At 43.8% G+C, this 26,785-nt stretch overlaps 1 protein-coding gene and 1 long non-coding RNA gene across 2 annotated transcripts in view; one reads left to right on the top strand and one right to left on the bottom strand.

The window, feature by feature from the left end:
• The window catches only part of PDZRN3 (PDZ domain containing ring finger 3), a 239,845-nt gene that overhangs the window by 141,786 nt on the left and 71,274 nt on the right, over positions 1-26,785 (top strand). The window lies entirely within an intron of this gene.
• Positions 3,692-26,459, bottom strand: LOC116579619. Its single transcript, XR_004281349.1, has 4 exons — positions 26,309-26,459; positions 11,244-11,472; positions 5,398-5,570; positions 3,692-4,003 (listed from the first exon to the last, which is right to left on the bottom strand). It is a non-coding gene; the product is annotated as an uncharacterized LOC116579619 (long non-coding RNA).

The raw sequence follows: 26,785 nt of genomic DNA, 5'->3' as shown, positions 1-26,785 counted from the left end.
AGTCACCTACACCTGACTCAAACCCTCCCCAGGCCCAGCCCACATCAAGGCTGGAGGTCAGCAGCAGAGGCAGGGAGGAGGGGGCCAGCAGGTCTCAGAGCAACTCATTGTGAGCCAAGCCTTTAGCACATACTGTGTTGTCATACCCAGTTTCATTTTTGAAACACAAATTCAAAAAATAAAATTATTAAGACTTTCAAGATAGAGCATTAAGCCCCAAGTATGGGGAAGCACCCTCATGAGTACATGAAGCTAGTCCTACAGGTTAAAAAGAGATAGGATGATATCCATCCACCCTCCCACATCCAATGAATATAATTCCTACTAAAGTAAAAAAGAATAAGACCAAGGCAAAGAAAAACCAAAAAGGTGACAGACCACTAGAGATAGTAGGCAGGTGGCTTTTTAGATAATGGGTGATTTAAACAAAGACCAAGCTAAGAGAAGGTAGCAATTAAGGCAAGAGTTGGGAAGAAGGTTGTTCTAGCCAGGACAAATAGCACATGCAAAGGCCCTGAGGCCATAAAGGTCCTTGCTTATTGGAGGAACTGAAAGTAACTGCCTGTGGCCTGAGGAATGACAAGGAGAGCAGCATGGGAGAAAGTGGAAAAGATTGATAGAGAATTGATAGAGGTATTTGGGGGCAGGCTAAGTTTAGTTCCTCATAGCCACCTTTTCCTTAAATCATACATGTGTCTTTGTACACCTCATTCTCTTTGGTTCATTTCAGCCCAAGAGGCTCGGCTTTTTCACCCCAAGGAAGCTCGTAGGAGAAAATTCAGACTTCTGTTCATTTCCCTCAAAGGGGGATTTGATGTAGTAGCTAGTGGACCTGTGCTGGCACATGACTAGACAATTAATCTAAAAATCAGACAACACTCGGTGCCTTGCATTTGCCCTCATGAAATATAAAAGCCCAATGCCTCGATCCCAACCTTATTGAAAAGCACTTATCTAAAATTGGAGGAAATCAGCCTGCAGTAGGTGTATGATGTGTTTTTTCCTGCACGCTGCTGTGAGATAAGAAAATGGTTTCTGGGCTTCTCATGAGGTGATGTTTCTGGGAGGCTTTGTCCTGTTGAGAAATAGCCTCAAAGTTGAGCACTTTAAACAGTGAGCAGTGAAAGGCCTCACGTGCAGCAGTGAGGGAAAAATCACTGAGAAGGTCACATGGGTTCCAAAAGTTCTCTGCACGTACGTCAGATAGCAACACAGAAATTATTGGCTTACGCAAGAACCATTTTTAGACCTTCACAGAAATTCTAGATTGCAAATGTTTTAACTACTTAATGGTGGTGTTCTGAATTGGGGAAAAAAAAAAAAAAAGTTTCTTTTCAGCCAAAGGAGGCTTGAGTATCAGGAGAGGAAAGAGCTCTGATGTGTCCCAGACGGTCTCAGTGGTAATTAGGTGGGGTCAGGTAATTGTGACGTCTTCATCTTGTGTAGGATAATGAACTGATGAGTTTACCTCCCAGAAAACACAGAAACGGAGGACACCCTTCTCTTGGGAGTTGTGCAGACAGTTTTGGTCCCTCTCCTCCATTTTATTATGTAAGGATTTACTGTATTGGTGTTATTTTTCTAGGGGTAAAAAAAAAAATCTTTTTTTGTCTCCTTTGTATTTTTTTCATTTTTTTTTAAAGGTTTATTTATTTTTGAGAGAGAGAGTGAGCCCAGGGTGAGGGAGAGAGAGAATTCTCAAGCTGATTCCCTGCCAAGAGCAGACCCCAATGTGGGGCTTCATCCCCGGACCCTGAGGTCATGACCTGAGCTGAAATCAAGAGTTGACTGTTCAACCGACTGAGCCACCCAGGTGCTCTGTATCTTATTTTTAAAGAAGAACTTGGCCATCTGATTATAAGATACAGAATTAAATACTAAGTGCCATCAAGTGCCTTGAATTTCAAAACCTAAAACTGTTTCTTAGGAAACATCGAAGTTTGCAGATACAGAAGCCAATAAAAAAACGGTACAGCAAGTCGACATTCAGATCGCTTCTGTTTAGAAATCGGTATCGGTCAATTTTTTTTTTATCATATTCACTATAGAAATCCATTTGATTTCCATGTAAATAGGACGTTTTGAGTATTTATATGTTTAACCAGTTTATTGGTGGTAGGGGGTAGTCTAAAATACAATGCACATGAACTTTGGAGGAAAAGAGATTTTCATTCCACAGGGTAGATTTACCTTAGAATAGACTATAGGTTTAAGGGTTTTTCTAAAGCTAATTTATTAATATCTTTCCGATACTTCAAAAATACTCAGTTTTTCTTTTTTTTTTTTTTAAAGATTTTATTTATTTATTTGACAGAAATCACAAGTAGGCAGAGAGACAGGCAGAGAGAGAGAGAGAGAACAGGAAGCAGGCTCCCCGCTGAGCAGAGAGCCCGATGCGGGGCTCGATCCCAGAACTCTGGGATCATGACCTGAGCCGAAGGCAGAGGCTTTAACCCGCTGAGCCACCCAGGCGCCCCAAAAATACTCAGTTTTTCTGATATGAAATTAAATGTTTGACCTCTGGCATGTCTGGTAATAAGGTTTAAGTGTCATCTCTACCAATCAGCTGCCGGCAGCTTCACGAATAATCACAACACAAAATATCTATCAGCTCTGCCTCCCAGCTTGGCCAACTGAGGAAATTTTCGTGGACTGGATAAATTAAATGTTTGGCTGCTTCTTTGTTTCTGTTGTTTCTTTTTGTTGTGGCAGAATCTGAATAGCTTCAGATTTACCATTTCATCTATTTTAAAACGTACGATTTAGTGTCACTAATGACATTGACAAGGTTGTACAACCGTCCCCACTGACGGCACCCGAAACGTTTTCACTGTCCCAAACAGAAACTGTAACCACTAAGCCAGTGTGTGGCTTTTTTTGTCTGTTGGTTTAATGGGGTTGTTTTCAGGGTTTGAAAAATCACATTGGTCGGCTGAATGATCATTTTTCTCCCAGATTCCTCTCCAGCCCTGCCAGCTCTAAAGCCATGGAAATTCCCAGCTGCGTACTTGTGCCTGGATTGGAATCCCACCCCTCCCATCCATGGGCTCTTACACAGGCCATAGAATTTGGAGTTATTGCCCATTGGAGCCGGATTCAAGCTGTTGACCTAAAAGTGAGCCATTTGCAGCCACCAGCATCTCCCCGACCCCAGTGTCTGGTAGCGGGCTGATGATTTTTCCAGTTCCCTGGCCACGCCCGTCCGTCCTTGCCCTGTGCTGTTTCCCAGCTCCCTGTCAGCTTGATCCACTTACTTCCTCTGATGAAGATGAAGGGTTTTTTTGCACGAAAGCTGCTCAGCCACATCCCTTGCTGTGTGTTGGCAAGGGCCCTGGTAATAGCTTTAAAATTCACTTAAAGAAATTAGAAACAAGGAGTCATGTGCCATCATTGCCAGACATGTTGTTAATTGATAAAGATGCTACATGGGCTGCCTTGTGGTTGTAATGATAGGTTTTTATCAGCTTTGCGTCACCTGTAAGTTTTTCCAAATTTCTTTTTAAACATTAGGGGTGGAGATGGATAGATCAACACACATCAGATTACCTGCCAATTTTCCCAAAGTTGACTTATTTAATTGTCATCCTTTGCATGCAAGCCACATTTCTTGCAGTGCCTGCATTAAAAAACAAAACAAAACAAAAAAAATAAAAACACCAAACTAACCATTTTTCATAGTCTTACCGTTTAACCCACTGAGCCACCCAGGTGCCCCTCATGGTCTTACCATTTAAAATGAGCATTTCCTGCTACCAGTAAGTTTGGACTTGACAGAGATCTCATTCAGGAAGTTGTTGGAAGAATGAGATAACACCATCTATCCTGAAGCTAGGGCTTAATTCTTTGTAAGGCAAACTGTATTTGACTTCGAAGCTTCCAGACTTGTAGTAACCAAACAGTGGTAGGAAAACTCCTTCTACTGTGAACAGTCTGAGGTAGGAGCTCGATCCGAACTCCTGAAGTGTCCTTCTGTCATTGGTTCAAAATCTGTAATGGCCTCATTCTACAAAGATAGAAAGAGGATTTGAGGAATGTATTTCCTATCCCATCATGTTGATGAGGTTAAAAATTAAATTAATTGCAGAATTCAATAATTCTTCGTTATCCTCATTTTACGAGTCAGAGAACTGAGACCAGAGAAAGTGATGCTTACTTGCATCACTCAGGTATATTTGTTGGAAACTGGAGGAAAGGAAGAAAGATTAGGATGTATGCCCTGTCTGGCTTCATTTTAAGGTTAAAAATCACTCCTCCTGTTGTAATCTAATTGCACTTTTTGCAGGAGAATGTTTGCTCTCCCTCTTCCTAGGTGCCCCCCATTCTATGCCACAGAAGTCCAAGCCTCCTTTACAACCAGCTTCTCAGACTGGAATATGCAAACCCATCACGGAGGAACTCGCTAAAGCGCAGATTCTGATTCGTTTACTCTGGAGAGAGAGGCCTGAGATTCTGCATTTTTAACAAGTCCATGTGTGATGCTAATGCACCTGGCCTGGAGACCCCACCAGGCATAGCAAGGCTCTGGGTTTCACTCCTTTCCCAGGCCACTTTTTCCTCCCCATGATGGCACTGCCTCATATCTCTCTCTCTCTCTCTCTCTCTCTCTCTGACTGTCATCTTGAAAAGAACATCATCTTGAAAGATGAGTCATCTTTCAAGAAAGTCATCTTGAAAGACCAGTCTGTCCCTGCTTTCTTTTTTGACTTTCTGTGTCACAGCCTGTCTTCTTTCCCCAGCTCTGTCCTGAAGCTCTTACAGCAGATGACACTGTAGGACTTTTCCACCATCATACCCACCAGTTCTTACCCTGGTCTTGGGGCATTTGACCAACCATCCCCCAAGCTCCTCTGACCTCAACTCTCTCCTGCACACTCTGGGCAGTCCTGACTTAGGCGACTCCCAAGTCAACCATTGTTCTCCAGAACCCAGATCTGTGCCCTGTCTTTAGGACATCTCTGCTCAAATGTCAGTGTACCTCAAGCCTAAGGTTTATAAGCCACACTCCTGCCTTCCCTCTTACCTTCCAAGTCTTACTTGACGTCATCCTTGTCCCCCCACAGTCACTCAAACTAGAAACTTTGGGAATGTTCTGGACTCTCCCTCTTCACTCACCTGTCCGTGCCTGCCAGTTCTAACTTCCGGTTATTATCTCTCCTGTCCATCTGCATTTCCACCCCAGATTTCCCATCACCTTTGCCAGGATTGTTACACCTCTTTCCTTAGTCCCTACCTTAGTCCATTTTCTCCTTCGTGCAATCTTTTTGTTACACTATCTCCAGGAGTCAAAATTCTTCTAAAACTGTGCTGTGGTACATTTTTCCTTATGGAGGCAAGTTCTTCTGGTCACTATATGGTTCCCATTACTTAGCCTCATCCAGCCTCTCCCAGCCCACTCACCTCTCTAGTTGCCTCCAACCAAACTTGCCACACCAGCCATCCTGTGTGCAGATCCATCCAGGAGTGCCATGGTCCTGTGCCTCTGTGTCTACTGTCCTCTCCATCTGGGACACCCTTCCGGGCATTGTCAGCGAAACCCAACTCCTCTTTTAATGGGGTTGTACTTGTCATTCCTAGAAAAGGGACAAAGAAAATTGACTTTCTGTCCATCCTCTGAAGACAAATCAGGGAAAAAGCAAAAGCAGAGAGTGTTTCACTGCTAATTCTGAAGCAGAGTTTACTGATACCATCAGTGGACTCTTTTCCCCCACTAAATTCTTGATTAGGCTGTGGTTCTAAGAAAGCAGGACCAAATGCTTAGTAGACAGTTATATTCCTAGCTTCTTGCTAAATCCTTCCACATCGTTTTTCTATAAGGTTCTGTGTTGTGAACAACACAATCAACCAGCTAAGTGACCTCCTTTATAGCATATGCAGTAAACTTACATCCCCTCCACATTTGCCCTTTAAAGAATAGGCATATATTTGCCTAAGCACAGTGCAGCCATGGTACCCAGACAAGAGATAGTGACAGGAAGCCAGAAAGAGCCTTATCATAGCCGTCATCATAATAACTGGTGAGCTAAAAAAATAAATTTTTCCTCTTCTGGAAGCTCGTCAGTGTTGGTGAGCCCAGGACACATTTCTTCCCTGGGACAACTGACAGCGCTGTGAAGACATCGTTGACAGAGCTACCCTGGGCGCTAAAGTGTGCCCAGCCGAAATGCTTTATGTTAACTGCTGTTTCTCGCATCCTCGTTCTGTTGACTTTGCAGGCAGGGAGAGTGAGTTCAAAAAAGGCATGTCTCTGTGGCTTCATACGGACTGCTTCAGAATAAAGCTCTTCTCTTAGATATTTCTTGGTGACTTTCTCCCTTCTGTGTGCTTGGGTCAGCTGCTCAGGTGTCTGATATATCTATAACAACCATAATAATCATTTCTTCTCTAATCACCTTCTCTGAAGTAGAGGGAAAATTTCATCTTCTACTCTGGATTATAAAGCAAAGGCAAGGTATGCATGGTTGTTCTCTAGTGCACAAGAACAGTTGACTTTACTTATAACAAAATAGGAAAGCATCAGCAGTTCCCTAGCCCTAGCAGTTCCCTAAGCCCTCTGGTGTCCAGGGATCAATCATGCTGGCCGTAGTGAGGAAAGTCGGAGAGGTTGGATACTTAGAAGTTCCTCAGGGCAAGTATGATGTTTTCTGGATCTACCCAGCAGAAAGACTGGAAGTGTTCTATCCTCAGAAACTATGTAAGTCCAAGATCCATCAAAGGCTGTATTACTGTTTAGGGGTGTCTGACAACTCCAGGTCCTTTCATAGTTGAGGGGCATCCCAGACCAGCCCTGTGGACACCTCATTCCCTGAATTGTCTTCAGGTACTCAGTTAAACTTGCTCAGGGCAATCCCAAAATAGACCAGAGCTTTCTCTTAGTACATTGCATGGGTATGTTAGGGTATACGATGTTTCAGAAAATAGAGTCAAAGACTGTCAGTGTCACTTTTAGGAACCAGGTAAAAATGTCTGCTTTTGTAGCCATTCTGACACAACCTAGTAGAATGGCAGCCAAATAGAAGAGGGTGTGTCTGTCTCAAGGCCACTGTTGAAGACGGTGAGCATTTGTGACTCTCCATTGGGTTGCTCTCCAGTGAGCTCATCTCCATTTGACTTTCCTTGGGCTTTCCTCTGAAGAGGAGTCCAGGACTCTGAGATCCCATGTTGCAAATCAAAATGGTGTTTTCCCTTTGAAATAGATTTGTAACAGTCTAATGAACTAGACTCCTGTGATGGTATTAATGTAATTGCTCTTGAGATAAATTATGAGTTCACTACAATTAAACAGACACAATTCTGTGAATAGAGAACTTCAGAAGGGAGCAGCTGACTCTTTCATCTTTTGGCCCATCCTTGCATCAGATGTGATTAATCACTCACTGCCTTCTTATCCTTGGAGCACCCCTCCCCCACCCCGTTCCCCCACCACATCCACCCCCGTGGCTCTAGAGACTTCACAGTGTCACTCCAGGCAGCCACTGCCCATCAGTCAGAGGCACCCTTCGCGTTGAAACAATTTGCCATGCTTGGATAATGGGAAGGATGTCGGGCTGGGACACCTGTGTTCAATCTAGATGCCTCTACTCACAGCTCTGTGGTTTTGCTCATCTTTTTCACTCTTCTTGGACCTTTCTGTCCTTCCTCTATAAAGTGAGGGAGGTGGAGTAAAGAATCTCTGATGTCCCTTATATTTGTAAAATTGTACTATAAATTCCGTGAACAACCTGTTCATAAATTTGAATATTTTGTTGTTTTTTTTTTCAGGGGTAGAAGTAAGAAGGAGTTGTTTGCTTCCAATGAACTCAGTGGGTTTCCATATGTCCAGCTCATGGTCTTCTAGGAGATAGATGCCTATCATCAGACCTTTTTATTAAGTATAATAAATTGTATTATCTCCATTTTTCACTATTTTAAGGTTAAGAGGAGATATTATTCTCCAAAGTGCTACACTCCTAGATGGGTACTGTGACCCATTTACCCTCTGACACATCTCATCACCATACACAGTCCTCGTGGCGAAGGGCTTGGAAGCCTGGAAGGATAAGTTAGGTATGCACGTATAGGTGAAGAGCACAGATTCCAGGGTCAGGACAGAATGGGCCAGATCCCACCTCTGTCATTTATTAGACTTTCATGGCCTTGGACAAGTCATTTACCCAAATGCTAATTCCTGGCTGTAAATTAAGAATAATGCAAATACTAATGTACAACATTGTTAGAGGTACATGAACTCATGTATATAAATAGTCAGTAACTTTATGAAAGCAAAGTGTGGAGGCTGCTTGTCCTGTTACTGTCCTGGGGCAGAAGCTGTTGGAGGACGTGTAGTTTGGAAAGCCGTACATAGACAGCAGCAGGAGCCGCTATAAACATACTGAATTGGGAGCAGAGGTGTGGGTCCAACAGCACTTTCTGAGCCTGAAACATCATCTGGTTGCCGCTGAGGGTGCCGATCGAGGAAGGGAAGGTCCTCCCTCCTTGGTGTGGTGGGGTAAGCAGTAGAAATACCTGTGCCTCTTGTCAGGGAGCCAAGGGCTCTTGCAGAAGCAGGTGTGGACTGTGTGGGGAGCAGGTTAAGGAGGAGGTCCCAGGAGCTCTTTCTAAGTCAGACTTGAAGAGCTGACTAGAGACCATGTCCAGGAAAGAACAAAGCAGAGCCTGCCTTCATCGTGGTTTACCAGAGAGCTAAACAGACCAGCCTCAGGAAGCCTTCCCCAGCAGAGGGACCCAGGTGTGCAGAGGACAAGAGGTTCGATGACCTGCTCACCTGCATCTTTAGCTGACACCATTTCAGCGGGGAAAGACTGTAGAGGGTCCCGTGGGGTTCTCAGCAGCGGGACACACCACATCACCAAGGGCTCCCCTGTGTGCTGCACTCTGAGAGCCATGAACTCTGCTGGACTTTATATCCTACGGGCCACAGTTTTGACAACAGTGACTTCAGTGGTGGCTGATCTCGGGCTGGCTGGCCTTCATGCCCCAGTGGTATCAGGATCAGGATGCTTTCCGATAGGCAGTCACAGAAGCCAAGGGCAGACACCGTTTGTCTCGTGAGCAGGAGTATTAATAGAGTTATTAATAGTTAGACCTTGGCTGCAGGTCTTACCCTAAGGATGGTGGTTTGAACTTCTCTGTAATTGGATTGCCCCCAGTAAAATTACATTACAAACACAAGGGTTTATTGGAACACCTGGTGCCAGCATCTGTATTGGAAACTGTATTCCAGTGCACTGCCGGGTCCCTTGCACATAACCTGATTTCCTTCTCTTCCTCCCGCCGTCCACCCCTCCTCCTCAGTCCGTCTGTCTCACTTTGCCAGATCACACGACATGGAGCCCTATATGACTGTGGCTGGGGGTTTGTTGGTTGGTTGTTTTGAAACAGATACAAGAGAGTCCACAACATTGGTGGAGATAGAATGAGTCTGGAGCGTGGGCATGTGGCTGGGGGCGGGGGCAGTGTTGCTGGGCCTGCTTCATCCATCTGATCAGACGGTCTGAGGAGGGGGAACAGGAAAAGTCTGGGGCCTTTCAGAGATGCTTTAATTGCAAAGACCGCTCTGAAGCCCTTCCCGGCGGCCACGCCGTGGGGCATCCGCTTCTCGGGCGGAGCTCCCCTGTGGATGTTGGATTGGAACAGTTCCAACGGGGGCCTGCCCGGGGCTCCCGCTGGCTGGTGGCTGACTCTGGTAGGTGTTCTCGGGGAGTTACAGGGACGTGGCCAGCCAAATGACAGTGGAAAAGGAAATTGGGCAGTCAACTGTAGGCAAGTGTATACGGGCAAAAAGCATCTCCTCGAAGTAGAGGCCCTCGGGGTTTGGTTCTACTAATTGCTGCCTTCACAATTTGAAAACACTGATAAAACAGATGGAATTGAACTTTCCTCCTCATGGGCTGAAAGAGAATGGATGCTCTCAGTGGCAGTTTTCTTTGAAGTTGCTGGGTTACTTTGATAAATAATGACAGTGTCATAAAGAAATGAGTTAACAAAAAGCCAGTGCCTTTTTTCAGGCTTCCTAACCTCAGAGGAGGAGAGAATTCTTCAAGGTAGAATAGGATTCAAGCCACATTTCTTCGTTCCCCCCCCCCTTAAGTGCTCGTGATACGTCCATCTCAGGCGTGAACAGATGTTCATTCAGCCCTGAATTATGTAGAACCCAAGGTTCTACTCCAAAGAGGAAAGCTGTATGTTGATGAATCAACTGTATGAGACTTGGTCAAGATTTGTTTTTAAAGAGTATCAGCATGTAGTTTCTGTTATTTCTCATTAATTTTATAGAGTATCTTACAGAGATGATAAGCCCACCTGGGGTATACTCCAGGCAAAAAGCAACACACATCAGAGGGCTGGACCTCTCTTTGACTGTTTTTAATCCTACAGCTAGGATGGAAGCGACCAACAGAAACTTCCGTTCGTGACCCTGCAGGTTCAGGATTCAGCCCGAGTAACGCACACACCTTTCTCTTACTCGATTTCATCTTAAAGATGGGCGCACATTTACTGACTCATGGCAGCATTTAGCCAGTTTCAGGCTCAGATATCCTCAGTATTCAACAAATTCTTACACCAAATAAAAATCTTGATTTTCTTATAGGCTCTTTTGGTTTTTTTTTTTTTTTTTTTTGAGCATTTGGAAATAGTGTTGGCTCTGTTAGTATCCCATGCAAAGAGGATTTTAATCCAAGACCATAGATAGTCCAGGAATTATTTACTTTTGCTTATCATGTGTGTTTCATTTTGTTCACTGAATTCTGTCAAAGAAGCTTCCTTTTTTTTGAAGCTTCCTGATTTTAGAACACAAGCCTTGGAACCAGAGACACTTGGAGTCTAACTCTTTGCTGCTTCCCTGCTGTGTGATCTGGAGCAGAGTACTTGCTCTTGCAAAACCTTGATTTTCTCCTCTTCTGGGAGCATGGATAGTCTTGAGAGCTAACATTTTGAAAGTCCTGACTGTGTGCCTTCTAAGTGCTTTATATGTCATCTCTTCCTCCTACAACCCTGCGAAGGAGCGCTGGGAATCCTAGGACCCGCTCAGTAGTGTGTGTGTGATGGATTAAGTGAGATAGTTCATGAGAAACATCGCACGCGCTGTCTGGTACGTTACAAGAACTCAGATATGTGGAGTCAGCAGTGGTTGCGGTACCTGTCAGTGGCTGTGTGACAAATAATCCCCAAATGTACTGCTTCTACAAAAACTAAAATTTGCTGTCTCAGCATTTCTGAAGGTCAGGAATCTGGGGAAAACTTACCTGAGTTGTCCGGGTTCGTTGTCTCTGGTGAGCTTGGAATCAGCTGTCCACTTGGACAGTGGCGCTCTGAAGGCTCGACTGAGGGTCTGTGTTGACAGCGGTTCACCCACCACGACTGGCCGTTGCCAAGGCTGCTTCGGGTCTCCACTGGCCGTTGGTGTGAGGCCTCGAGTTGCTCAGCACGTGGGCTTTTCCGAAGGGCTGCTCAGGCCATGTCCACAGGCTTCCCCTGCCAGGGCAAATGATCAGCAAGAGAAAGGAAGAGACTGAGCAAAAGACAGAAAGGGCAGGGTCTTTTATAACTTGATGTTGGAAATGACATACCTTCGCTTCTGCCCTACCAGGCTGGTCACACAAACCAACCCTGGCACAGTGTGGAAGGGGAGAACACAGTGTATGAATACCGGAAGGCAGCATGAGGGCGCCATCTTGGAGGCTGATATTTGTGCGACAATGGTATTTGTGCTCTGTTTCTGAGTAAGGTGAAGTATGTACCAAGCCGTGAAGGGGGGATGCTGACCAGAGACCCTAGGAAGACTTCTCCAGAATTAAGGATGTACCACTGAAAACCCACCAACCTGAGCACTTAGTATGAGTCTACTTGGTAGGGTCAATGCAACTACCGTGGTGTGGGGGGGGAAGGAGTATTTTCTTGACTTCTTATTTGCACACCCAGAGATGGTGCCAAATACTGCGTTTGCCCTCTGCCATTCATTCACCCTCGCTTTTATTTTAATATTCTGGTACATATTTTTTGATTTCCCTCCACCGCAGGCATGGCTCATCTTATAGTCCGTTCTCAAAGTATATAGCAACCCCTAGCTAAAGGTTCATTTCATTACAAACTGGCTGAAGGCAGTGAATTTATATTCAATCACCAGTCTGAGTGTTTTCCCCCAATTTTCTGGGGACGGATTCACTGCAATATTCCCTTAAATGGATTTTTTGGCCTTTCTCTCAGGCCTGCATTTGACATTTTCTCAAGAATGTTTATTTTTTAATTTACAACTTTGAGAGGTTTATTTTATGAGATGGGTTTTATGCAACAAAATATAATGGGTTCAGGGGTGGGGGAACCCTGTGAATTTGAAATTGACTGCCATGAGGAGGAATTATTCATTTCATTTGTGGGAGAAAAATGACAGCTCACATGAAAGTAGAAAGGTTTCAGGTCTCAATTCACAGACGGAACAAATCGCCTTTCATAAGTCAGCACGCTTGGTGTTTTGTATTTGCCATAAATATCTATTTGTGAGGCTTTTGGAAGGACGTGATTAGGATGGGAGCTCTCACTAGAGGATTTTTGCAGGGTCCACTTGGCTAAAGGGGCCTTTTGAATTAAAACAAAAGAAAATGAAGGCTCTTGCCTCATCAGAGCTTGGAATCAGACGAGCATGTCTTTATTCTCTTTCTTCTTCCTAGGACTAGTGATCCCTTCTGTTTTTCAAAAAGAAGATGCTTGGGTGCTTGATGCCTGGGCTCGCTCATTCTAATCATATAATGGTGAAATATTAACTTATCAAAGTGCTAGAAGCTTTAATAACCATTCTGCCCCAACTCTTTGAGCAGAAAGGGCTAGAAAAATCACCATGCTCCCATTTTCACCCGAACACCCCATACCACTCCATTAATTTCCAGGCATCGCCCTTCATTAGCGACCCCGTGGCTGAAGGACTGTGTTATGAGGCTACAGGGTCATGAACTGCACCATCTACCCCTTGGTTCATTTCACAGCTTGCTCCTTTCTTAATGCCTTACGGCTCATTTTTCCCCCCTTCACTTGGCAAGAGGGACCTTTCCCAGGGCCTGAAATGGATGGGTATCCCACTGGTCCTCTTTTGTTTAATGCCTCTCTATTCTCTGAGCTTCGAAGTGTACACTGTCACCGTAATAGTAGCACTCGCTCTGCACTCTCACCATAAATGAAGCTTGGATTGCAAGGAAATTATGGATCTATAGTGTTCTTAATATAGGTGTTTTTCTTACCACATCCATTTTTAAATGAAGATGGAGCACAAGACAGTGACCTTAGTGTTCATCAGATTTACTCTAATGTGTAAACCCTGTGGCGGAAGAAGATGGTATTTGTTGAGTTTAATCTGTTCTACCTTTTTAAATAAATAAGGTAATTATGAGATGTGGGTATATTTTCCCCACTGAATGTCATTGACAGCAGTCTGCTTTAGAAACCCTATGTGTATAAAATTAACTTCCAAAGCTGATAGAGCCAGGGAGAGGGCCCACCTGCTAAGCACTGGGATTTCTCCCATCTGTCTGGATGATGAACTGTGTTACCTTTGACCTTTTCCTTTGGTGATTGGCAGGCTGGGGAAGACTACAGCTACTTCGACAAGTGCCTACTAAGGTGGCTGTGGGAGCAGAAATAAATTTATGTTTTCCCATAAAAGAGGTGCTAGGTGCAAAAAGGAACTATTGAGAGACATTGAGGGAGGGCTAAGGACATAAACTCTAGAGCCAGGCAGGTTTGGGTTTAAATCAAGGCTCTCCTGCTTACTAGGTATGTGATTAGTATGTTAGTTATTGTTACTTAACAGATTACCTCCAAACCTAGTAGTTTAAAACAACAAATGTTAATTCTGCCGTATGGTTTCTGAATGTCAGGAATCTGAAGTGGCTCAGGGCTGAGTAGCTCTGATTCAGGGTTTCTCCTGTGGGTATACTCGGGTTGTGAACTGGGGCAGCAGTCCTGTGATTCAGGTCAGGGCTGGGGTCCCACCTCCAAATTTACTCTCATGGCTATTGGCCTCAGGGACTCTACCATGGTGAAGGTCTGCCCATGACACTATATCTGGCTTCCTTGAGAGCAAGAGCGAATGAGCAAATGCCCAAGATGAAGGAAGCCTTCGTATCTTTTCATAGCTAATCTTAGAAGTGGCATTCAGTCACTTCTGCTGTGTTCCATTAGTCACCCAGACCAGCCTCAATATATTGTAGGAGAGGACAAGACTGTGAATTCTAGACTGGGCCTATTGGGAGCCATCTTGGAGACTGTCTACCACAACCAGGCAAGCTGCCTCACTTCTCTGAGCCTCCATTTCTTCATCTGTAAAATAAGGAAACAATACTTCAGTGGCTTCAAGTGAAGACTGAATTTGAATCAACACACCTTATCTGAGTCCTGATAAAGTCTCAGTATTATTTTATCATCATAATCATAGTTGTCAGTATCTACCCTCTACCTTTCTATAGTGTTTAAATGGGCCTGTATAACACCAATTCCTGTTTTCTTTTTCTCCATGCCATTAGTGATCCCCCAACTTCCTTGAATTTCACCCTCTTTCTTGGCTGCCCAATGAGAATCCATCAGAATGTCAGTACCTAAAGTCACATGGGTAACCCTACTGAGTTTTCTCTGCTACCAGCACATGGAGGATATGGTGAGTGGTAGAAACGGCAAAGAATCAGCATGAAGTAGTAGCCATTGGAAGCTCATTAAAAAGAGTTGAGAAAATAAACATTTCCTATAAAAGAGTTTTTGACCAGAGTTTGGTAAAAAGAGGACAAACGGGCCTATGAAGGATGTACGAGAGGAAAGCTGTAGAACATGGCTTCCCTTACTAAATAGAGACCACCTCTATTTGTACACCCCATTAGAAATCAGATATGATCTTCGGAACTTTCTCTTGTAATAAAGCTCACGTGCACACATCCAGGTTTGCATCGATTTTTAGAAGGCTTCCCGGCTCCTATCCATTCACCCCAGGTTAATCAACTGAACCTATAGGAAAAGAACAAGAATACAGTAAAGGCCAACACACTGTGTCAAGTTTTAATGCATATTTTAACCTAATGGGAATGGCAATTTGGTGTTCCTTTGTACACATCCAACAATCGTTCATACTCCCACACATATTAGCCTTCCGGTGGTTTTGACGATTTCCTCGCCACTGTAGCTCTCTGAATGATGCCAGCTACCCATAATTTGTTTTTCTCAGCCATGATGTAATCATTAAGTTGCCGTAATGAAGATTGAAGGTTTAATAATGGGAAGTGTTACAAATTCCAATTTAATCATTCCTAAATTGATTAGTGACTTTCCCCAAATGCCTGGCCGTGGAAAAACAGAGGTTCTAAGAGAGACAAAGTGCTGTGGTCCAAGTTTGATAAATGGTGCTTTGGTGTAGCTGTAATTGTGTTATTGAATTTACTCATCTTCCAAATGATGTTTGCATTGTCTCAGCCATATGTGTGGAGGGCCAGAGAAAGGTCATTAGAAGCTTCAGACTGAGGGCATGTGTGGGTTATGGTCGTTCTGAGCAGCAACATCGAGCTTAGTCAATTAAAAGAAACACCCAGTGCAAGATGTCCAGAGCCTCTTGCCACGGAACAGTCAGTGGCAAAATCCCAAAGGCCTATTTAAAAGAATCTGAAGATTCTGTAAGTAAATGTCTGCTCTTGGCCTGGGGCTCTTTAGCCCCTGACAAATGACAAGGGGGAGCCTCCACAGGCGGATTTGCAGAAGAGAACACCTATAAACAAATGCAGCACGGACAGCCCAAACAAAGCCAGAAGTGCCGTAATTAGATAACGGCCCAGGCCTGGCTCACCGAGGAGATGAGCGGTGGTGTTTTCTGCCTTGATTTACTAATGCCAGATGTGAACTTTTTAACTTTCCACAAACAGGTTTTCCTCCGTCCTGGTCATCTTCAAGACAACAGATCGGTGCTATACTTCAGTTCAAGAAAGATTAAGAAAAGTTTTTGTTGCTGCTTTAGTTTCCTATGGCCCACTCATTTATCCCTGTCTTTGCCCACATTTCAGATGGACATGAATAGTAATGCCACTGGCGTTTCTGTGTGTAGTAAATATCCCTCCTTTTTTCTCTGAACGTATTTACATCATACAAATGTTAATGGAACTATATAGTAGAAACTTGAAGATGTTATTTCTACAAATCCATTAGAATTCATGTGAATAAACATTCTAAACCTTTGCCCTAAAGCCGGGAGGCCATTTTGCCTGGGACCTAGAAAAGACGTGTCTTGAGGAGGTGGACGGAAGACAGGCCAACGAGGGCCCAGCTGCCAGTCAGCATGGGTGAGGGCCCTGTCATTACATGGCAGTAAGCCAAAAAGTGCATATGGCGGGCACAACTCAGTGGACAAGCCACCTTAGACAGCTCAGCCTGCTTTCCACTCATGCAGATACAGTATTCTAGAACCCCCTGAAAACATGCCATATGCCTTTTCCCAAGTCTGCTTATGGATTAGGTTATGAAATAGGAACTGTGTTAGTTTCCTAGGGCAGCTGTAACATTTGTTTTCCTCACCCATGAAGTCACAAACTCAGTGACTTAGAGAAATTTATCATCTCAATGTTTTACAGGCTGGAAGTCTAAAAACAAGGTGTTGGCAATGCCATGCTCCCTCTGAAGGTTAGCGGGAAATTCCTTCTTGCCTCTTTCTAGCTTCTGAGGGGTCCTTAGTCTTTGATGTTCTGTCTTCATCTGGTCTTCTCCCAATATTTCTTCCCATCTGTGTCTAAATTCTTCCTTATAAGGACACCAGCCATATCGGATCAGGGCCCCCTCCTGATGACCTCATTATAACTTGATGACCTCGGCAAAGACCCTGTTTCCAAATAAGCTCACTTTCTGAGGGACTGGGGCTTAGGAATTTGACATATAACGTGTTGTGGGGGAGACGTTTCAACCCATTACAAATACTAAGTTCAAAAATGGAAAAACAGCATCTAAATTCCTTCTTGTGACTTAGGTCAATTTGCAGTGTGTTTCTCCCGCTTGCATCAAAGCTTAATTTTCTGAATACTCAGAGTGAGAAAAAGAATAAGAATACAAAAGAAAAAGGAAAAGAATAGCATGTACTAAGAGTTGACCCTAAAAATGTCAGATTTTGACTGGTTGGTTGAGTAACTGACGCATAGGGTCTTGGGTTCTGAATTTAGGCCTGCCTTAACCAGCTCAGATGGCTTCAGCTCCTGGTTATAGATTTCTTCCAGCCCTGGCTGGCTTCTCTAGATAGATGTGCCATTGTTGCCAGAAGGGCTTGTCAGAGAACATACGAATATCTCCCTCCCATTCCAGACTGGCATCCACAGCATCTGGTAGGCAGTGAGTGGGAGAGAAGAATGGGGCTTTGGAGATTCAAGATCCTGCCACTACCTTTTACTGGCTGAATGACCTTGATCATATTACTCTTATTTCCTGAGCCTTTGTTCCCTTGTTCATACAAATCAGAGTTTTAAGTTCAAATGAGATGGTGTGAGCAAAGTACCTAGCCCATAGCACGGGCTTAATAAAAAGTCAGTTCTTCAAAGTGGCCCCTGCTTTCTGCAGTGCGAGAGCATGCTAGTATCATTGTAATAATCATGAACACCGCACTTCGTAGTTTACAAAGCAGTTTTATTTATTATTACATTTCATTTCTGTCTATTGGATTGAGGGACTCTATAAAAATAATAAATGCTTCTTTTTAATTATTCACAACTGGTGGCCATAACTGTGGCTGTTTCTGTGTTAAATATTTTTTAATTATTTTTTTTAAGGAAACAGCTACTGTTAGTAATCTCAGAGTTGATACCGTCCTCCAATGCAGTCGGTCTCAGCTGAAGGCAATTTTGCCAGCAGGGGCTATTTTGGCCGTGTATGGAAGCATTTCTGGTTGTCACAGCTGGGGGTGGGGGTCCTGGTGGCGTCTGGCAGGTGGAGGCCAGGGGTTGCTAAACACTGTACAAAGCACAGGACAGTCTCTACAAACCTAGAACCATCTGGCCCAAGAGGTCGGTAGTGCCAAGGTTGGGGAACCCTGCCTTAAGGTCCCAACTGCTCACCTTCATTCATCGAATGCAATCAGAAAATGGATCTTTGGTTTTTTTTTAAGTCCACCCTGCAAAGAGAACTATTTAAATCAGAAGCAATATTTTCTAATGTTACAAAAAGGAAAAAGTTAAAAAAAAAAAAAAGCCCAACAGCTTAAGTCAATAAGCATTTGATGAATACATAGCTCTAGGGTGTTGTGTTGCTGATAAGTGACAGCTGTGGAAAGACCCAGCACTCAGGCCAGGCTCCAGCATTAAATGGCTCAAACTCTTAGGTGCCCTCACTGTCACAGCCGTGGCCCAGTGAACCAGCACACAGCACTGGGCACTTTCACTCAAAGCTGACCAGAGGGTAGAGCTGTCCCCAAGAACAAGGCTGCCCCGACATGGTGGCATCCTAGATAACTCCAAATAACGTGCCCCGCAAAATACCAAAGAACTGGTGGCTGGAGTTGCTCAGACTTAATATATGTTGAAGTGCTGAATCTGGTGGGTGTGTTTTGTTTTGTTTTGTTTTGTTTCCCTGAAAGAAGATAGCTGTTTTATAGAATCCGAATGCCTGGTAATAATCGTATTAATCATAGGACCCAGGCATCTGCCTAAAGTTGCTGTGCATCTTGATTGAGTCTCACAGCAGCTCTTTCGAGGGAAATACTGATGAACCCATTTCAGAGTTGAGACGCTGAGGCTCTGAGAGCAGGGGACGAGCCCAGGTGTATGCAGCTGCTTGTGGCAAAGCCAGGGGTAAATCTAGCATGGCTGCCTCCCGTCCCCCGGCTTAACTCCTGGTTCATATTTCCATCGTTGAGCATGGTGAGAAAGTTTGGAAGGGAGGTGCCTTGAATAATTGAAGACCATTGCCTGTGTTCGAGTTGAACGTAAAGTATGTGGCAACTAATTTGATCTCTCCCCATGGTCACAATGCTTCTTGGGTATAATTCTGGAAAACTTTGCCTTCTGTAGCCCCACAGATAGGATTTGTGTTCACCAACCAGCAGGTGTTCTCAGAGGCACTCAAGAGTTTTCCTATAGACGGGGATCTCATCTCTATCATTCACTCCCAAATATGCTTGAAGTGACTCAGAGGAAGGTACGTTTGAGTGGTTGTGTTTTTCAGGGAGTAGGGAGATAAGAGGTGCTTAAAACAACACAAATTTATTATCTCACAGAAGTCTGCACTGGGTCCTGCTGGGTTAGATTCAAGGTGTTAGCAGGGCTGTCTTCCTTTCTGGAGGCTCAAGAGAAAAATCCATTTCCTGGCCTTTTCCAGCATTTGCTGGCTGTCTGCATTCCTGGGTTCGTGGCTTCTCTGTCTTACAGGCCCACAACGTTACATTTCTCCATAGTCACATCATTCTCTGCTTCTCTCTTCCTTTTTTTTTTTTTTTTTTTTTTTGGTTACAGTAAAATACACATAAATTTTGCCATTTTTACCATTTTTTAGGCATGCAACAGTTCAGTAGTGCTAAACATATTTACATTGTAGTGCAACCCATCTACAGAAGTTTTCATCTTGCAAAACTGAAACTCTGTACCCAGGAAACAACTCTCTGTTCCCTTCTGCCCTCACCCCTGGCAACCAGTACTACTTCTTTTGTGTATGAATTTGACTACTTTAGATACTTCATACAAGTGGAATCATAGAATATTTGTCTTTCTGTGACTTGCTGATTTCATCTAGCATGAGTAACTGTTATAAGTGAAAATTTTCTCTAATTTCTGGGAATGGAGAATCTGTGATGTTTGTCATAGAAGAAGAAATAATTGTAAAAATGAATTACAGTGAAATTCCATTATTAGATGTTAGCTGGGTTCTAGTGTCCTTTGGGCACTCTGACTTCCTGCCTTGCTTTTAGATTAGCACATACTAGCCAGGTACAAAAGCTGTATCAGCACCAAACTGAGATTCCCACTTTTTCATATCGGAGACTCAGGCTAGCAAGACAATGGAGAGAGTAAAACTCTCTTTTGTTACGTGATTCAGTGTTAATTCAAAGCCTGTCTTTATACTACTTGAAAATAGCTCAGGTGCTACTGGGAATCACCAGTGTAGCACATCCCAGAAGGAAAGAAGAAATGGACAGGAACGCACAAATAGTTTCCCCAGAGAAGCAAATGTTGTTGCTGGAGAACGGGGAGCGTCTGTGCTATTGAGTGCACTGAAACAAAAGAGTGGCTTGCTGTTCTTCTTTCCTTCACCTGGGCAGGTTCTCATTGATTTTCAATTATGTGTCACCAGGTGGTAACAAAAAGCAGTTTAATTCCCCATGAAAATTAGGACTCGCCTTGACTCCATGACTTTCCTTCTAGTACCTAGTGGCTGTGAATGCTCATAAACCCCTTCCTGGAATCCCCTTGAGATCACCAACCTAAAAACGAATCTCCAGTCCATGCACCATCTCTGCAGCTGGGGGCAGATGTAACCTCAGACGAGGTCTGGCAACAGTGTCTAGATGAGAGCTACAGACAATGAGCAGTGTCTAACTTAGCAGCAAATCCAGGGTGAATTCCTCGGGATCCATTTTGCCCATCTTTGGAATCTACCCAATGCCTTACCAAGAGGGAATGAAATGATGCTCAGGAGACAGGGGGAGAAAAATCCTTGCTCTTTTCCTGGAAAGCTGTTGTACATTTCTGTTCTGCTTTTTATGTACTAGAGTATTCTTTCTTGCATTCCTTTGTTAGTTAAGAAAGAATCCAGAGGGGCACCTGGGTGGCTCAGTGGGTTGAAGCCTCTGCCTTCAGCTCAGGACATGATCCCAGGGTCCTGGGATCGAGCCCCGCATGAGGCTCTCTGCTCAGCAGGAAGCCTGCTTCCTCCTCTCTCTCTGCCTGCCTCTCTGAATACTTGTAATCTCTGTCTATCAAATAAATAAATAAAATCTTTAAAAAATATTAAAAGAATCCAGAGACTTCATTGGGGGTATATAGGGTTTTTAAAAAATTTTTTTAAGATTTATTTATTTAGGGAGAGAGAGCATGTGCATGCACTGGCACCCATGAACAGGGGGAGGGGCAGAGGGAGAAGCAGACTCCCCGCTTCACGGGGGTTCCCAGCTCAGGGCTAGCTCCCAGGACCCTGGGATCATCACCTGAGCCAAAGGCAGACATTTAACTCCCTGAGCCACCTGGGCGCCCGGGGTATATGGTTTTAAACAAGAATTCTGTTAAGATCACAAGGTTTTGGATTCACATTAAGGCAATTGGGCCTTCCCTAAAAAATCATTCTAAAGTTTCTGTGTGTTTAGGGAAGGGATGAAGATAAGTTACGACCCGTCTCTAGGTTCTGTGCACTCAGACTGTGAACCAGCCCTACCCCCACTTTAATGGACTCACTAAGGATCCTCTCCTGGGTCTGAATCCTCGCCTGGAGTGTCCTAGGCATGACCACATATCATTAATGAAGCCTGGTGTTCTAGGTGAGGTTTTTGTTGTCATTGTATCAACACCTCTCTGGGACACAACTACCCTGAGTGGCTTACCTTTCATTGCTATTATTTCTTGTTGCTTTTTTTGCTTATGATCGCAGATACACTGTTGCCCTAAAAGAACTCCAGGTGCCTTTACCCTCTTTTATCACATTCTCTTATAGTCCTATCCAGTGAAAACTGTTTGCTTGGGGAGAGAAGGAACTTTTGTTGGTCATTTTAGATAGAATACCATATGTCAGATTTGTAAAATCTTGTTAACATTGTGTTTTCTTCGCTTGAGAATTACCCTCTAGTAGGGGAAAATGGAACTGCCAATTACAGCAGCCTCCTGCTGTGAAAAAACTGGTGCTATATTCCCAGACATCAGGCTGTGCAAGGAGAGAGCCCCCAATTGCCTTTTGCTTTCTTGCCTGATAGACAAAGCTTTAGAGTGAAGCGTAATTAGCTTGACTGACAATCAGGAAAATACAGTCTTCAGTATCTGTTTTTATTTTAAGGTCGTCTTGTTTTGGAGACCCATTCCAAAGCCACTTTACAATTCATTCCTCGATGTAAAATTCAGCCAAATTGGACAGCTAGAATTTGTTTAAAATGTTCGCTGTGTATTTCAAAAGAAAGATAAATGAATCTGTGTAGTGACCGAAGAAACTTATAGTGTATCAGACTGTAACTATTAAAGAAGAAACCATAAATCCCGGTGGCAGGAGAGCTAGTAAATTTTTTTAAGCTGACTCCTTTGGGGGGCATTTGGATCCTACACTAAGTTCTTAATTTTATTGGGACGGAGATATTGCAAAAAGAAAATCGTTTCTCTGGCACTAAACACAAATAATACCCAACAATAATTGTGACTTCCCACTAGCTGCTCTCTGACCCTCAGATCCGGCTGGCGTCATCCTGGGGAAGTCCAGTGGCATGGTTTTGTTCTTCAACTCTGGTCCTTTCAGAGGTATTTCTTAGCAAATTAGAAAGAGATACTTTGTTTGCTTAATTAGGGTTTTGTTTTCCAAATCCCCTCAGATTCCATAGCCCAGAACCACCTGTCCTAGTGGATTTTCAGACCATACCCTCCACCCCGCCGCCTGAGGAAGTGGATTTTTTTTTTTTTTTTTTTTTTTGCCATAGGGGATGCTGGATCTGAGGGGAAGGAAGAAATATGGGTAGGAAGAGCAGTTTCGAGATGCAGAAACCAAAAAAACATGAAAGAGAGAGAGACCCCCTTTTCTATTTTTTAGGCTTTATATCCACTTATGATAAAAGTCTTTATATGCCATATAGATACGATATGTACAGTAAATAGTTGTGCATGAATGGTACATTGGTTCCCCGAGCTACTAGTGGGGTTGTCCTTGGAACAAAACCTCTTGACACTGAGTAACCAGTAAGCTCCCAAATACTGTTCCATATGGTAGTCTCAGCCGTCTGCTTCTCAGTGTTGCTAGATCTTTCCTTCCCAAGTCTGACAGAGTAAGGTAGACCCTGCTTGAGGTCACTATGCAGTGAGCCCCAGGAAAACAGGAATTCTGCCACCGCTACCCCAATAAGATAACGAGTTCTTCCTGAAGCTTGCCTTTTTTCTTTGCAGGTGTGCCCATCTGTCTCGCCAGGCTAGGACTTGATCCTTTCCTTTCTCTCCGCCATTTCCTTTCCATCGTTGGTGATCCAAACCAGGACAGACCAGTGCATGCAGGATGTGTAATACTCAGGCCCTCCCTTGAAGCCTCTCGTTTTCATTAGCAAAAGTGTGACCAGTAAATCTTGTGGCAAAAGCAAATTGAAAAAGTTAAACGTGATAATGGAGGCCAAGTGCTTAGCCTGTACCTGGTATCTGGTGGTATCTGGTGATGGCCACTGCTTTTGTTAATTGAGAGAATGGGACAGGACTTCCAGCACCACAGGCAGAGGGATCAGGAGGCCAAGTGGAGCCTCAGTTTTCTCTCGACGTGCCATTATACCCAACCTAAAATGCTTGAGACTTTTTGTGACATTATACAATAGGATGAAAACTTCTAGACCTTAAATGGAATCAAGTTCCTTTTTAAGGGTTCACAAGCTATGTGACACTTCTGTGACGAAATTATGATTTGACACCTCCAGAGCAAAATTACCATTCAGACTGTTTGAGCTGATTACCCCTGTGTTGGAACTACAGACTTCCACTGTCAAAAAAAAAAAAAAAAAAATTGTGAGCACGTAGAACAGCATCACTGCAGATTCATAATGCCTTTGACATCTTGGTTTTCATATCATTAAACGAATACACATCACCATTTACACTCAAGCAAAAATGATATACAGCATCGATGCGTAACGTGAAAGATGAAACCTTGATTTTTTTCCTCGTTAATGAATATTGAGCAAATAAATAGAGCATTTCAGGATCCTGGAATCTATGGGATTCTGTGTATTTATTTTCTTCATTACTCTAGCCACAATGTCACCCAGGAGTATCTCAGAGATGACAACCAGGCAATTAAAGACGAGTCTGTCCAGGCTCTGGCCCTGCTAGAGTGAATCATGGCCCTCTCTCTGGCCGCCCCATGGCTGAACCCCCGTCCTCAGGGAAGCTCAGGCCATAGATGACGTGGCCATTGCCGTGACATGTACTTTCTCACACATGTGCACATGTCTGTGCTCTGACATCCGCTGTCCCCAGAACCATCTAAATGAGTTAATATTATCTCCAGGTTTTTTTGAGAAAGCAAACCAGTAATCCATGGGGGGAAATTTTGCATTTCTTTTCCAGATGACCACAAGAACTTTAACTTGTGTTTGGGGGTACAGAGGCAGAGACAGTGTCTCTAAACCGATGCGTGAAGCAGACTACCTCCTTTTTTGACGTAAATACATTTGTGGGCATCAGTGCTTTGTACGTAGATGAGATGAGTTTCACTGACACGATCTCGCTGGTGTTTATACAGCAAAGTGGGGCGAGTGTCCAGAGGATTCCACTAAAGATTTCTGGGTTCTCCACATTTACACTACCTATCCTGAGTTCATATAGCTTCCTGAGTTACCTGTAGAATTGGCCAGGAACGGCTGCGACATGCTACAGATACAAGGGTGCACAGAGCAGAGGCCTGACCAATGGGTAGCTCTATTCAAGCTTGGCTGTTTTTACTGAAATAAATTATTGGGTCAGGATTTTCAGTTATTTCCTAACATGATTAGACAAGATGCTGTACTGGTCTCTCTCAGTGGCTTCATTCTGAGGCTACTTTGATACATGTTATAATGAGTGCTAGGATGTTTAACATGAATCCCTATAGTCATGAGTAATCCATACATAAGCTGTGTTAAATTCATTTGTTGAGTGAAAATAAACATTGTTGATTTCTTTCTTTGTTCTTGATCAGCTAAGAAAACTCGGGAAGAGTATGTTTATATCACACTCAATGTTAAACTTTTCATTTAGAAAACATGGGATCATAAAGAAAATGATTGGGGTACAAAATATGCTCCCTGAAGAGAATTTTTAAATTTCTTAATTCATAGAAAACCTATGGTTTACAGTGCATTGTTAAGATTAATCAGGATTTGAGGTCTCAGACAGTTGGTCCCATTTATTTTGGTCTTAATGACTCCGACAGATAAGGAGCTAGTTAGCTTGTTGATTGGGTCTGTAATGACCTTTAGCCATCACAATGGAAAAGAAAGCTCCTTCCCGTGGAGGACACAACTCACGACACGGGCACTAAGGATCACTGGAGAGAATGTTAGCATTATGTTAGATCATTATTTTCCCAATCATTATTCTCTCACTGATTGGTATTTTTTTCAGTGGGATTATTTTGCTCATTTTCGTTTGCTGTTAGTTTCCCAAACCAGCAAACTTTTGGTTGCCTAAAACACGAACAAAAAAATCCCCACAATGTCTGTTTGAGAGTTCTAATAACAGATGGATCCTACCATCTTCCCTGCACATTATCATCTTCCTTCTTCACTTGAAATGGGTAACACACTGCGCTCTCATGGGAAGGCCATGCCTGGACTCACAGAGACAGACACACGGATGTGATTCCTGACTACCACATGCAATTCGTGTGACCTTGGGCAGCTTGCTTAATTGCTCGAGTTCCAGGTTCCCCCTCTATGAACTAGGAATAAAAGAGAGTGCGGGGGCACCTGGGTGGCTCAGTTGGCTAAAACCTCTGCCTTTGGCTCGGGTCATGATCCCAGGGTCCTGGGATTGAGCCCCGCATCGGGCTCTCTGCTTGGCAGGGAGTCTGCTTCCTCCTCCCTCTCTCTCTGCCTGCCTCTCTGCCCACTTGTGATCTCTGTATGTCAAATAAATAAATAAATAAATAATCTTTTAAAAAAGGAGAGAGAGAGTGCGTAAGTCTTAAAGCTCTTTCTGAGAATTGAGATCATGCAGCCAAGGCGTCTAACACCGTGTTGGTGTATGGTAGGAGTTCTGTAAATTCTACTCTGCCATTAAAACCTCAAATATGCAGAATGTTGCGGGACAATTAAATGGAAAAAAGGATTCATGAATATCTGTGCTGAGACACAGCATTCAGGCCTAGGGAGTTACCCGACCCTGTAAGAGCAACATTTGAGTGTGGGAGAAAGCACCACTAAGAGGCCATCAGTCTCTGAAAGACAGGTGTTGACATCAGACCTGGGAGTGGTCAGTAAGGACCATCACTGCAGGCACCTTAGTAGAGCCCGCCCACTGGGACCACCCAGCTCCCTCCCGTTCCTCTGATCGTGTCCATAAGGAAAGTAAACCCGCCCGAAGTAAACTGCAGCCAATAGATGAGGGCCACAGGACGGGGCCTTGGGGAGAGGTTGGTGGAAGCCCAGGCCCACATCATACCCCGACTGGGTTCTCACCTGAGTCACACAGTCATGCACTGGGGCCTTTCTTCACCGAACACATAGTGTCTCCTCATCAACACCATTTCCCTGTTGCTGAGTCTCGGCAGCTCTCGGACTGTGCGCTAAAGCTGAAATGTGTTCCCCTCCCCACTTCTGCAGAAGACTTTTCTGAAATAAACATTTTGTTGTAGTATATCAGGATGTGTATAATTTCAATGTTAATATACGTGTTCCTTGATTTGCCCATGTCAATGATGGGGAGACCATCCTCTCAAAATCAACAGAAGAAATCCATGACAGAGAAATCAGGTCTTTCATTATATTATCTCTTTGGCTGAATTTTACATTTTGCTGGGTGGGGGTAGTTGGGTGGGTGGTCATAGCTATCTTTAAAGGAATTGACACAACTTATCAAAGGCCCGATAAAAGGGTGCGCTTTTTCTTCCATGTCTATATGGAAGTGTTATTTTGGTTGGGGACCTAGTCTCTTGA

The sequence above is a fragment of the Mustela erminea genome, chromosome 1 (assembly GCF_009829155.1).
Source record: "Mustela erminea isolate mMusErm1 chromosome 1, mMusErm1.Pri, whole genome shotgun sequence".
NCBI lineage: Eukaryota > Metazoa > Chordata > Mammalia > Carnivora > Mustelidae > Mustela > Mustela erminea.
The sequence above is the reverse complement of the archived record's forward strand: the minus strand, read 5'-3'. Positions and strand labels throughout refer to the sequence as shown.